The 16,397-nt window shown below is 36.6% G+C and overlaps 1 protein-coding gene across 2 annotated transcripts in view; it reads right to left on the bottom strand.

Moving 5' to 3' along the window:
- The window catches only part of KANK2 (KN motif and ankyrin repeat domains 2), a 124,749-nt gene that overhangs the window by 40,695 nt on the left and 67,657 nt on the right, over positions 1 to 16,397 (bottom strand). The window lies entirely within an intron of this gene.

The raw sequence follows: 16,397 nt of genomic DNA on the forward strand, positions 1-16,397 counted from the left end.
TGATCGGTGACACAATGGGCATAATTCTGGTTTCTCGTGCCTATTCCTACAGATGCAGATGCAATAGAGCACAAGACCGAATTAATGCCCCAAATCCCTGCTCACTAAGAGATGTCTCCATTTCCCACAACTCCTGCTATCCAACAGTGCTTCATCCCCCTACATGCCATCTTCATGACCCGCAAACAGGGGGAAGGTGACATCACAAAATAGCACCTTTTAGAGGGGTATTCAATATGAAACGTTAACTTCACTGTCGAAGTTAACGTTTCATATCGGAGTTCTTTCCTGCGTTAAAGTCTGGTGCGCGCTCCCGCTTATCCCCGTATCCAATATAAAATTAACGAAAACGGGAAACTCCGAAGTTGGATTTGCGTAAAGTTACGAATTTTTCCTTAAAATAATTGTAAGACCCCCCCAAAGTTGTAAAAACATGGGGGAACACAATGGGTACCCCCGTTTTAGCCTTTAATTGAAAGTCGGGGATTTAAATAGCCGCAGCAAGTGTTTTTTCCCGACATTGAAGAAGTGATGCAGAAGAGCACTTAGGTTATTTTTTTCGTTTTTTTAAGTGGTCCCATCAAATTTGGGGTACATGAAAATGGGTACTAGCATATTTTGATGTCCCTAAAGTAAGTTTTTAAAAATTCTGCATTTGGGCACCTGCCGCTATAATTCTATTCTAGAAAACACCTGCCGCATACTTGCAGAATAGCCCTGAACCTATTTCCCTATTGTTAAACAATTTTTTCCCATTTTTTTTTTCACCCCAATTTTTAAATAAAATTTTGGTGGTGTCCCTATTTTTTTTTTAAAAAAACTTTTTTTAACACAGTTCTTTTTTAAATGTCATTCCCAGGGGTGCAGGCTATTTTTTTTAAGCCTGCACCCCTAAAACCCAATTCTGCACTTTTTTTCGACACCAATTCAATGGTGAAAAGTTATCCCTGTTTTTTATCAAAGACTTTTCAAAACTGCGATAAGTCTTTGAAATTGAATACGGTGTAAAAGTAAAACCTGCGATAATGACGTCATACCACCGATATTAACGCAAAAACCATGTTATCGAACCCATATTGAATATCCTTGTTAGCATCTGACGTCTACAGTACCGCTGCCATATCTCCTATTACACAACAAGAGGCTGTCTCCTCCTTTACATCTGCAATCAAGTGCCACAGAAAACAACGAAAAGGGGGATTTTAATACCTAAAGTAAATCTGTCAACTATGCATAAACCTGATATAATAACACTAATTATTGTGCATAACTACTACAATAAGATAACACTAGTCTTAGTACATCAGAAATACAATAATGTAATAACACTAGTCTTATCTCATCACTACTACAATATAATAACACTAGTATAACCTCATCACTACTACAACACTAAAATAACACTAGCTTTACCTCATCACTACCACAACAGTATAATAACACTAGAATAACCTCATCACTACTACAACACTAAAATAACTCTAGCCTTACCTCATCACTACCACAACAATATAATAACACTAGTATAACCTCATCACTACTACAACACTAAAATAACACTAGCCTTACCTCATCACTGCCACATCAATATAATAACACTAGTATTACCTCATCACTACTACAATGATATAATAACACTAGCCTACCTCATCACTACTACCACAGTATAATAACACTAGTCTTACCTCATCACTACTACAACAGTATAATAACACTAGTCTTACCTCATCACTACTACAACAGTATAATAACACTAGTCTTGTCTCATCACTACTACAACAATATAATAACAGTAGTCTTACCTCATCACTACTACAACAATATAATAACAATAACACTAGTATAACCTCATCACTACTACAACACTAAAATAACACTATTCTTACCTCATCACTACCACAACAATATAATAACACTAGTATTACCTCATCAATACTACAACACTAAAATAACACTATTCTTACCTCATCACTACCACAACAATATAATAACACTAGTATTACCTCATCACTACTACAACACTATAATAACACTAGTCTTACCTCATCACTCACTACTACCACAGTATAATAACACTAGTCTTACCTCATCACTGCCACATCAATATAATAACACTAGTATTACCTCATCACTACTACAATGATATAATAACACTAGCCTACCTCATCACTACTACCACAGTATAATAACACTAGTCTTACCTCATCACTACTACAACAGTATAATAACACTAGTCTTACCTCATCACTACTACAACACTATAATAACACTAGTCTTGTCTCATCACTACTACAACAATATAATAACAGTAGTCTTACATCATCACTACTACAACAATATAATAACACTAGTCTTACCTCATCACTGCCACATCAATATAATAACACTAGTATTACCTCATCACTACTACAATGATATAATAACACTAGCCTACCTCATCACTACTACCACAGTATAATAACACTAGTCTTACCTCATCACTACTACAACAGTATAATAACACTAGTCTTGTCACATCACTACTACAACAATATAATTACACTAGTCTTACCTCATCACTACTACAACAGTATAATAACACTAGTCTTGTCTCATCACTACTACAACAATATAATAACAGTAGTATAACCTCATCACTCACTACTACCACAGTATAATAACACTAGTCTTACCTCATCACTGCCACATCAATATAATAACACTAGTATTACCTCATCACTACTACAATGATATAATAACACTAGCCTACCTCATCACTACTACCACAGTATAATAACACTAGTCTTACCTCATCACTACTACAACAATATAATTACACTAGTCTTACCTCATCACTACTACAACAGTATAATAACACTAGTCTTACCTCATCACTACTACAACAATATAATTACACTAGTCTTACCTCATCACTACTACCACAGTATAATAACACTAGTCTTACCTCATCACTACTACAACAATATAATTACACTAGTCTTACCTCATCACTACTACAATGATATAATAACACTAGCCTACCTCATCACTACTACCACAGTATAATAACACTAGTCTTACCTCATCACTACTACAACAGTATAATAACACTAGTCTTGTCACATCACTACTACAACAATATAATTACACTAGTCTTACCTCATCACTACTACAACAGTATAATAACACTAGTCTTGTCTCATCACTACTACAACAATATAATAACAGTAGTATAACCTCATCACTCACTACTACCACAGTATAATAACACTAGTCTTACCTCATCACTGCCACATCAATATAATAACACTAGTATTACCTCATCACTACTACAATGATATAATAACACTAGCCTACCTCATCACTACTACCACAGTATAATAACACTAGTCTTACCTCATCACTACTACAACAATATAATTACACTAGTCTTACCTCATCACTACTACAACAGTATAATAACACTAGTCTTACCTCATCACTACTACAACAATATAATTACACTAGTCTTACCTCATCACTACTACAACAGTATAATAACACTAGTCTTGTCTCATCACTACTACAACAGTATAATAACACTAGTCTTGTCTCATCACTACTACAACACTAAAATAACACTATTCTTACCTCATCACTACCACAACAATATAATAACACTAGTATTACCTCATCACTCACTACTACCACAGTATAATAACACTAGTCTTACCTCATCACTACTACAACAACATAATAACTCTAGTCTTACCTCATCACTACTACAACAATATAATAACACTAGTCTAGCTGGAATGGGTATGAAATACCGCCGGCCGCATGGCCGGCGGTTCGATTCCCGTCAGTGGCAGCCCGACAAGAGCAGAGTTAGAAGGAGCGGAAGCCCGACAGCGCTGGAAATCCCGATCGTGGATAGGTAAGTATCTACTAACCTAACCCCTCTAGCCCTAACCCTCCTTAGGGGTGCCTAACCCTAACCACCCCCTTCCCCGCTGCCTAAACCTAAGTCCCCCCGGGAGGGTGCCTAACCCCAAGTCCCCCCCGGGAGGGTGCCTAACCCCAAGTCCCCCCTGGGGGTGCCTAACCCTAACCCTCCCTCCCCCTAGCCTAACCATAACCCTCCCGGGGGGGTGCCTAACCCTAAGTCCCCCCCGGGAGGCCCTAAACCTAACTCTCCCCCCCTTACGATCGGGATGCCGGGCGCCGGGCTCCCGGCGTCGGTGAAATGCGGGCGTATACATCTAGACGCCCGGCATTTCACCCTTGCCGGGATATGACAGTCGGGAAGCCGGTTGCCGGTATTTAGGCAGTCGGCTTCCCGATTGCTTCCCGTCTACCTCATCACAACTACAACAATATAATAACACTAGTCTTACCTCAACACTACAGCAATATAATAACACTAGTCTTACCTCATCACTACTACAACAATATAATAACACTAGTCTTACCTCATCACTACTACAACAATATAATAACACTAGTATTACCTCATCACTACTACAACAATATAATAACACTAGTCTTACCTCATCACTACAGGTTGAGTCTCCCATATCCAAAATGCTTGTGACCATTTTGGATAACAGAATATTCCGGATTTGGAATAATTGCATATCATAATAAAATATCTTGGGAATGGGACCCAAATATACACACAGAATGCATTTATGTGTTATATACACCTTATACACACAGCCTGCAAGTAATTTTATACAATATATTCAATAATTTGTGGCTCCAACAAAGTTTGTGTAAAGAAATGAAATTAATTTATGTTTCATATACACCTTATACACACAGCTTGAAGGTAATTTTATAAAATATTTTTAATAATTTCTGCCGTAGACAAAGTTTGTGTACATTGAACCATCAAAAATCAAAGGTTTCATTATCTCAGTCATGCCAAAAAAATTCTGTATTTCTGAATATTTCGCATTTCTGAATATTTGGGTATGGGAGACTCAACCTGTACTACAATGATATAATAACACTAGCCTACCTCATTACTACTACAACAATATAATAACACTAGTCTTACATTATCACTACTACAACAATATAATAACACTAGTATTATCTCATCACTACTACAATGATATAATAACACTAGTCTTACCTCATCACTACTACAACAATATAATAACACTAGTATTATCTCATCACTACTACAATGATATAATAACACTAGCCTACCTCATTACTACTACACCAATATAATAACACTAGTCTTACATCATCACTACTACAACAATATAATAACACTAGTATTATCTCATCACTACTACAATGATATAATAACACTAGTCTACCTCATCACTACTTCAAAATTATAATAACACTAGTCTTACCTCATCACTACAACACTATAATAACACTAGTCTTACCTCATCACTACAACACTATAATAACACTAGTCTTACCACATCACTACAACACTAAAATAACTCTAGCCTTACCTCATCACTACCACAACAATATAATAACACTAGTATTACCTCATCACTACTACAATGATATAATAACACTAGCCTACCTCATCACTACTACCACAGTATAATAACACTAGTCTTACCTCATCACTACTACAACAGTATAATAACACTAGTCTTGTCACATCACTACTACAACAATATAATTACACTAGTCTTACCTCATCACTACTACAACAGTATAATAACACTAGTCTTGTCTCATCACTACTACAACAATATAATAACAGTAGTATAACCTCATCACTCACTACTACCACAGTATAATAACACTAGTCTTACCTCATCACTGCCACATCAATATAATAACACTAGTATTACCTCATCACTACTACAATGATATAATAACACTAGCCTACCTCATCACTACTACCACAGTATAATAACACTAGTCTTACCTCATCACTACTACAACAATATAATTACACTAGTCTTACCTCATCACTACTACAACAGTATAATTACACTAGTCTTACCTCATCACTACTACAACAATATAATTACACTAGTCTTACCTCATCACTACTACCACAGTATAATAACACTAGTCTTACCTCATCACTACTACAACAATATAATTACACTAGTCTTACCTCATCACTACTACAATGATATAATAACACTAGCCTACCTCATCACTACTACCACAGTATAATAACACTAGTCTTACCTCATCACTACTACAACAGTATAATAACACTAGTCTTGTCACATCACTACTACAACAATATAATTACACTAGTCTTACCTCATCACTACTACAACAGTATAATAACACTAGTCTTGTCTCATCACTACTACAACAATATAATAACAGTAGTATAACCTCATCACTCACTACTACCACAGTATAATAACACTAGTCTTACCTCATCACTGCCACATCAATATAATAACACTAGTATTACCTCATCACTACTACAATGATATAATAACACTAGCCTACCTCATCACTACTACCACAGTATAATAACACTAGTCTTACCTCATCACTACTACAACAATATAATTACACTAGTCTTACCTCATCACTACTACAACAGTATAATAACACTAGTCTTACCTCATCACTACTACAACAATATAATTACACTAGTCTTACCTCATCACTACTACAACAGTATAATAACACTAGTCTTGTCTCATCACTACTACAACAGTATAATAACACTAGTCTTGTCTCATCACTACTACAACACTAAAATAACACTATTCTTACCTCATCACTACCACAACAATATAATAACACTAGTATTACCTCATCACTCACTACTACCACAGTATAATAACACTAGTCTTACCTCATCACTACTACAACAACATAATAACTCTAGTCTTACCTCATCACTACTACAACAATATAATAACACTAGTCTAGCTGGAATGGGTATGAAATACCGCCGGCCGCATGGCCGGCGGTTCGATTCCCGTCAGTGGCAGCACGACAAGAGCAGAGTTAGAAGGAGCGGAAGCCCGACAGCGCTGGAAATCCCGATCGTGGATAGGTAAGTATCTACTAACCTAACCCCTCTAGCCCTAACCCTCCTTAGGGGTGCCTAACCCTAACCACCCCCTTCCCCGCTGCCTAAACCTAAGTCCCCCCGGGAGGGTGCCTAACCCCAAGTCCCCCCCGGGAGGGTGCCTAACCCCAAGTCCCCCCTGGGGGTGCCTAACCCTAACCCTCCCTCCCCCTAGCCTAACCATAACCCTCCCGGGGGGGTGCCTAACCCTAAGTCCCCCCCGGGAGGCCCTAAACCTAACTCTCCCCCCCTTACGATCGGGATGCCGGGCGCCGGGCTCCCGGCGTCGGTGAAATGCGGGCGTATACATCTAGACGCCCGGCATTTCACCCTTGCCGGGATATGACAGTCGGGAAGCCGGTTGCCGGTATTTATGCAGTCGGCTTCCCGATTGCTTCCCGTCTACCTCATCACAACTACAACAATATAATAACACTAGTCTTACCTCAACACTACAGCAATATAATAACACTAGTCTTACCTCATCACTACTACAACAATATAATAACACTAGTCTTACCTCATCACTACTACAACAATATAATAACACTAGTATTACCTCATCACTACTACAACAATATAATAACACTAGTCTTACCTCATCACTACAGGTTGAGTCTCCCATATCCAAAATGCTTGTGACCATTTTGAATAACAGAATATTCCGGATTTGGAATAATTGCATATCATAATAAAATATCTTGGGAATGGGACCCAAATATACACACAGAATGCATTTATGTGTTATATACACCTTATACACACAGCCTGCAAGTAATTTTATACAATATATTCAATAATTTGTGGCTCCAACAAAGTTTGTGTAAAGAAATGAAATTAATTTATGTTTCATATACACCTTATACACACAGCTTGAAGGTAATTTTATAAAATATTTTTAATAATTTCTGCCGTAGACAAAGTTTGTGTACATTGAACCATCAAAAATCAAAGGTTTCATTATCTCAGTCATGCCAAAAAAATTCTGTATTTCTGAATATTTCGCATTTCTGAATATTTGGGTATGGGAGACTCAACCTGTACTACAATGATATAATAACACTAGCCTACCTCATTACTACTACAACAATATAATAACACTAGTCTTACATCATCACTACTACAACAATATAATAACACTAGTATTATCTCATCACTACTACAATGATATAATAACACTAGTCTTACCTCATCACTACTACAACAATATAATAACACTAGTATTATCTCATCACTACTACAATGATATAATAACACTAGCCTACCTCATTACTACTACACCAATATAATAACACTAGTCTTACATCATCACTACTACAACAATATAATAACACTAGTATTATCTCATCACTACTACAATGATATAATAACACTAGTCTACCTCATCACTACTTCAAAATTATAATAACACTAGTCTTACCTCATCACTACAACACTATAATAACACTAGTCTTACCTCATCACTACAACACTATAATAACACTAGTCTTACCTCATCACTACAACACTATAATAACACTAGTCTTACCACATCACTACAACACTAAAATAACTCTAGCCTTACCTCATCACTACCACAACAATATAATAACACTAGTATTACCTCATCACTACTACAATGATATAATAACACTAGCCTACCTCATCACTACTACCACAGTATAATAACACTAGTCTTACCTCATCACTACTACAACAGTATAATAACACTAGTCTTGTCACATCACTACTACAACAATATAATTACACTAGTCTTACCTCATCACTACTACAACAGTATAATAACACTAGTCTTGTCTCATCACTACTACAACAATATAATAACAGTAGTATAACCTCATCACTCACTACTACCACAGTATAATAACACTAGTCTTACCTCATCACTGCCACATCAATATAATAACACTAGTATTACCTCATCACTACTACAATGATATAATAACACTAGCCTACCTCATCACTACTACCACAGTATAATAACACTAGTCTTACCTCATCACTACTACAACAATATAATTACACTAGTCTTACCTCATCACTACTACAACAGTATAATAACACTAGTCTTACCTCATCACTACTACAACAATATAATTACACTAGTCTTACCTCATCACTACTACCACAGTATAATAACACTAGTCTTACCTCATCACTACTACAACAATATAATTACACTAGTCTTACCTCATCACTACTACAATGATATAATAACACTAGCCTACCTCATCACTACTACCACAGTATAATAACACTAGTCTTACCTCATCACTACTACAACAGTATAATAACACTAGTCTTGTCACATCACTACTACAACAATATAATTACACTAGTCTTACCTCATCACTACTACAACAGTATAATAACACTAGTCTTGTCTCATCACTACTACAACAATATAATAACAGTAGTATAACCTCATCACTCACTACTACCACAGTATAATAACACTAGTCTTACCTCATCACTGCCACATCAATATAATAACACTAGTATTACCTCATCACTACTACAATGATATAATAACACTAGCCTACCTCATCACTACTACCACAGTATAATAACACTAGTCTTACCTCATCACTACTACAACAATATAATTACACTAGTCTTACCTCATCACTACTACAACAGTATAATAACACTAGTCTTACCTCATCACTACTACAACAATATAATTACACTAGTCTTACCTCATCACTACTACAACAGTATAATAACACTAGTCTTGTCTCATCACTACTACAACAGTATAATAACACTAGTCTTGTCTCATCACTACTACAACACTAAAATAACACTATTCTTACCTCATCACTACCACAACAATATAATAACACTAGTATTACCTCATCACTCACTACTACCACAGTATAATAACACTAGTCTTACCTCATCACTACTACAACAACATAATAACTCTAGTCTTACCTCATCACTACTACAACAATATAATAACACTAGTCTAGCTGGAATGGGTATGAAATACCGCCGGCCGCATGGCCGGCGGTTCGATTCCCGTCAGTGGCAGCCCGACAAGAGCAGAGTTAGAAGGAGCGGAAGCCCGACAGCGCTGGAAATCCCGATCGTGGATAGGTAAGTATCTACTAACCTAACCCCTCTAGCCCTAACCCTCCTTAGGGGTGCCTAACCCTAACCACCCCCTTCCCCGCTGCCTAAACCTAAGTCCCCCCGGGAGGGTGCCTAACCCCAAGTCCCCCCCGGGAGGGTGCCTAACCCCAAGTCCCCCCTGGGGGTGCCTAACCCTAACCCTCCCTCCCCCTAGCCTAACCATAACCCTCCCGGGGGGGTGCCTAACCCTAAGTCCCCCCCGGGAGGCCCTAAACCTAACTCTCCCCCCCTTACGATCGGGATGCCGGGCGCCGGGCTCCCGGCGTCGGTGAAATGCGGGCGTATACATCTAGACGCCCGGCATTTCACCCTTGCCGGGATATGACAGTCGGGAAGCCGGTTGCCGGTATTTAGGCAGTCGGCTTCCCGATTGCTTCCCGTCTACCTCATCACAACTACAACAATATAATAACACTAGTCTTACCTCAACACTACAGCAATATAATAACACTAGTCTTACCTCATCACTACTACAACAATATAATAACACTAGTCTTACCTCATCACTACTACAACAATATAATAACACTAGTATTACCTCATCACTACTACAACAATATAATAACACTAGTCTTACCTCATCACTACAGGTTGAGTCTCCCATATCCAAAATGCTTGTGACCATTTTGGATAACAGAATATTCCGGATTTGGAATAATTGCATATCATAATAAAATATCTTGGGAATGGGACCCAAATATACACACAGAATGCATTTATGTGTTATATACACCTTATACACACAGCCTGCAAGTAATTTTATACAATATATTCAATAATTTGTGGCTCCAACAAAGTTTGTGTAAAGAAATGAAATTAATTTATGTTTCATATACACCTTATACACACAGCTTGAAGGTAATTTTATAAAATATTTTTAATAATTTCTGCCGTAGACAAAGTTTGTGTACATTGAACCATCAAAAATCAAAGGTTTCATTATCTCAGTCATGCCAAAAAAATTCTGTATTTCTGAATATTTCGCATTTCTGAATATTTGGGTATGGGAGACTCAACCTGTACTACAATGATATAATAACACTAGCCTACCTCATTACTACTACAACAATATAATAACACTAGTCTTACATCATCACTACTACAACAATATAATAACACTAGTATTATCTCATCACTACTACAATGATATAATAACACTAGTCTTACCTCATCACTACTACAACAATATAATAACACTAGTATTATCTCATCACTACTACAATGATATAATAACACTAGCCTACCTCATTACTACTACACCAATATAATAACACTAGTCTTACATCATCACTACTACAACAATATAATAACACTAGTATTATCTCATCACTACTACAATGATATAATAACACTAGTCTACCTCATCACTACTTCAAAATTATAATAACACTAGTCTTACCTCATCACTACAACACTATAATAACACTAGTCTTACCTCATCACTACAACACTATAATAACACTAGTCTTACCACATCACTACAACACTAAAATAACTCTAGCCTTACCTCATCACTACCACAACAATATAATAACACTAGTATTACCTCATCACTACTACAACAGTATAATAACACTAGTCTTGTCTCATCACTACTACAACAATATAATAACAGTAGTCTTACCTCATCACTACTACAACAATATAATAACAATAACACTAGTATAACCTCATCACTACTACAACACTAAAATAACACTAGTATTACCTCATCACTACCACAACAATATAATAACACTAGTATTACCTCATCAATACTACAACACTAAAATAACACTATTCTTACCTCATCACTACCGCAACAATATAATAACACTAGTATTACCTCATCAATACTACAACACTATAATAACACTAGTCTTACCTCATCACTCACTACTACCACAGTATAATAACACTAGTCTTACCTCATCACTGCCACATCAATATAATAACACTAGTATTACCTCATCACTACTACAATGATATAATAACACTAGCCTACCTCATCACTACTACCACAGTATAATAACACTAGTCTTACCTCATCACTACTACAACAACATAATAACTCTAGTCTTACCTCATCACTACTACAACAATATAATAACACTAGTCTAGCTGGAATGGGTATGAAATACCGCCGGCCGCATGGCCGGCGGTTCGATTCCCGTCAGTGGCAGCCCGACAAGAGCAGAGTTAGAAGGAGCGGAAGCCCGACAGCGCTGGAAATCCCGATCGTGGATAGGTAAGTATCTACTAACCTAACCCCTCTAGCCCTAACCCTCCTTAGGGGTGCCTAACCCTAACCACCCCCTTCCCCGCTGCCTAAACCTAAGTCCCCCCGGGAGGGTGCCTAACCCCAAGTCCCCCCCGGGAGGGTGCCTAACCCCAAGTCCCCCCTGGGGGTGCCTAACCCTAACCCTCCCTCCCCCTAGCCTAACCCTAACCCTCCCGGGGGGGTGCCAAACCCTAAGTCCCCCCCGGGAGGCCCTAAACCTAACTCTCCCCCCCTTACGATCGGGATGCCGGGCGCCGGGCTCCCGGCGTCGGTGAAATGCGGGCGTATACATCTAGACGCCCGGCATTTCACCCTTGCCGGGATATGACAGTCGGGAAGCCGGTTGCCGGTATTTAGGCAGTCGACTTCCCGATTGCTTCCCGTCTACCTCATCACAACTACAACAATATAATAACACTAGTCTTACCTCAACACTACAACAATATAATAACACTAGTCTTACCTCATCACTACTACAACAATATAATAACACTAGTCTTACCTCATCACTACTACAACAATATAATAACACTAGTATTACCTCATCACTACTACAACAATATAATAACACTAGTCTTACCTCATCACTACAGGTTGAGTCTCCCATATCCAAAATGCTTGTGACCATTTTGGATAACAGAATATTCCGGATTTGGAATAATTGCATATCATAATAAAATATCTTGGGAATGGGACCCAAATATACACACAGAATGCATTTATGTGTTATATACACCTTATACACACAGCCTGCAAGTAATTTTATACAATATATTCAATAATTTGTGGCTCCAACAAAGTTTGTGTAAAGAAATGAAATTAATTTATGTTTCATATACACCTTATACACACAGCTTGAAGGTAATTTTATAAAATATTTTTAATAATTTCTGCCGTAGACAAAGTTTGTGTACATTGAACCATCAAAAATCAAAGGTTTCATTATCTCAGTCATGCCAAAAAAATTCTGTATTTCTGAATATTTCGCATTTCTGAATATTTGGGTATGGGAGACTCAACCTGTACTACAATGATATAATAACACTAGCCTACCTCATTACTACTACAACAATATAATAACACTAGTCTTACATCATCACTACTACAACAATATAATAACACTAGTATTATCTCATCACTACTACAATGATATAATAACACTAGTCTACCTCATCACTACTTCAAAATTATAATAACACTAGTCTTACCTCATCACTACAACACTATAATAACACTAGTCTTACCTCATCACTACAACACTATAATAACACTAGTCTTACCTCATCACTACAACACTATAATAACACTAGTCTTACCACATCACTACAACACTAAAATAACTCTAGCCTTACCTCATCACTACCACAACAATATAATAACACTAGTATTACCTCATCACTACTACAATGATATAATAACACTAGCCTACCTCATCACTACTACCACAGTATAATAACACTAGTCTTACCTCATCACTACTACAACAGTATAATAACACTAGTCTTACCTCATCACTACTACAACAGTATAATAACACTAGTCTTACCTCATCACTACTACAACAATATAATAACAATAACACTAGTATAACCTCATCACTACTACAACACTAAAATAACACTAGTATTACCTCATCACTACCACAACAATATAATAACACTAGTATTACCTCATCAATACTACAACACTAAAATAACACTATTCTTACCTCATCACTACCGCAACAATATAATAACACTAGTATTACCTCATCAATACTACAACACTATAATAACACTAGTCTTACCTCATCACTCACTACTACCACAGTATAATAACACTAGTCTTACCTCATCACTGCCACATCAATATAATAACACTAGTATTACCTCATCACTACTACAATGATATAATAACACTAGCCTACCTCATCACTACTACCACAGTATAATAACACTAGTCTTACCTCATCACTACTATAACAGTATAATAACACTAGTCTTACCTCATCACTACTACAACACTATAATAACACTAGTCTTGTCTCATCACTACTACAACAATATAATAACAGTAGTCTTACATCATCACTACTACAACAATATAATAACACTAGTCTTACCTCATCACTGCCACATCAATATAATAACACTAGTATTACCTCATCACTACTACAATGATATAATAACACTAGCCTACCTCATCACTACTACCACAGTATAATAACACTAGTCTTACCTCATCACTACTACAACAGTATAATAACACTAGTCTTACCTCATCACTACTACAACAGTATAATAACACTAGTCTTGTCACATCACTACTACAACAATATAATTACACTAGTCTTGTCTCATCACTACTACAACAATATAATAACAGTAGTATAACCTCATCACTCACTACTACCACAGTATAATAACACTAGTCTTACCTCATCACTACTACAACAATATAATTACACTAGTCTTACCTCATCACTACTACAACAGTATAATAACACTAGTCTTACCTCATCACTACTACAACAATATAATTACACTAGTCTTACCTCATCACTACTACAACAATATAATTACACTAGTCTTACCTCATCACTACTACAACAATATAATAACACTAGTCTTACCTCATCACTACAACACTATAATAACACTAGTCTTACCTCATCACTACAACACTATAATAACACTAGTCTTACCACATCACTACAACACTAAAATAACTCTAGCCTTACCTCATCACTACCACAACAATATAATAACACTAGTATAACCTCATCACTACTACAACACTATAATAACACTAGTCTTACCTCATCACTGCCACATCAATATAATAACACTAGTATTACCTCATCACTACTACAATGATATAATAACACTAGCCTACCTCATCACTACTACCACAGTATAATAACACTAGTCTTACCTCATCACTACTACAACAGTATAATAACACTAGTCTTACCTCATCACTACTACAACAGTATAATAACACTAGTCTTGTCTCATCACTACTACAACAATATAATAACAGTAGTCTTACCTCATCACTACTACAACAATATAATAACAATAACACTAGTATAACCTCATCACTACTACAACACTAAAATAACACTAGTCTTACCTCATCACTACCACAACAATATAATAACACTAGTATTACCTCATCAATACTACAACACTATAATAACACTAGTCTTACCTCATCACTCACTACTACCACAGTATAATAACACTAGTCTTACCTCATCACTGCCACATCAATATAATAACACTAGTATTACCTCATCACTACTACAATGATATAATAACACTAGCCTACCTCATCACTACTACCACAGTATAATAACACTAGTCTTACCTCATCACTACTACAACAGTATAATAACACTAGTCTTACCTCATCACTACTACAACAGTATAATAACACTAGTCTTGTCACATCACTACTACAACAATATAATTACACTAGTCTTACCTCATCACTACTACAACAGTATAATAACACTAGTCTTGTCTCATCACTACTACAACAATATAATAACAGTAGTATAACCTCATCACTCACTACTACCACAGTATAATAACACTAGTCTTACCTCATCACTGCCACATCAATATAATAACACTAGTATTACCTCATCACTACTACAATGATATAATAACACTAGCCTACCTCATCACTACTACCACAGTATAATAACACTAGTCTTACCTCATCACTACTACAACAATATAATTACACTAGTCTTACCTCATCACTACTACAACAGTATAATAACACTAGTCTTACCTCATCACTACTACAACAATATAATTACACTAGTCTTACCTCATCACTACTACAACAATATAATTACACTAGTCTTACCTCATCACTACTACAACAATATAATAACACTAGTCTTACCTCATCACTACTACAACAGTATAATAACACTAGTCTTGTCTCATCACTACTACAACAATATAATAACAGTAGTATAACCTCATCACTACTACAACACTAAAATAACAC

The sequence above is a fragment of the Taudactylus pleione genome, unplaced genomic scaffold (assembly GCF_031769625.1).
Source record: "Taudactylus pleione unplaced genomic scaffold, aTauple2 ptg001161l, whole genome shotgun sequence".
NCBI classification, from domain to species: domain Eukaryota; kingdom Metazoa; phylum Chordata; class Amphibia; order Anura; family Myobatrachidae; genus Taudactylus; species Taudactylus pleione.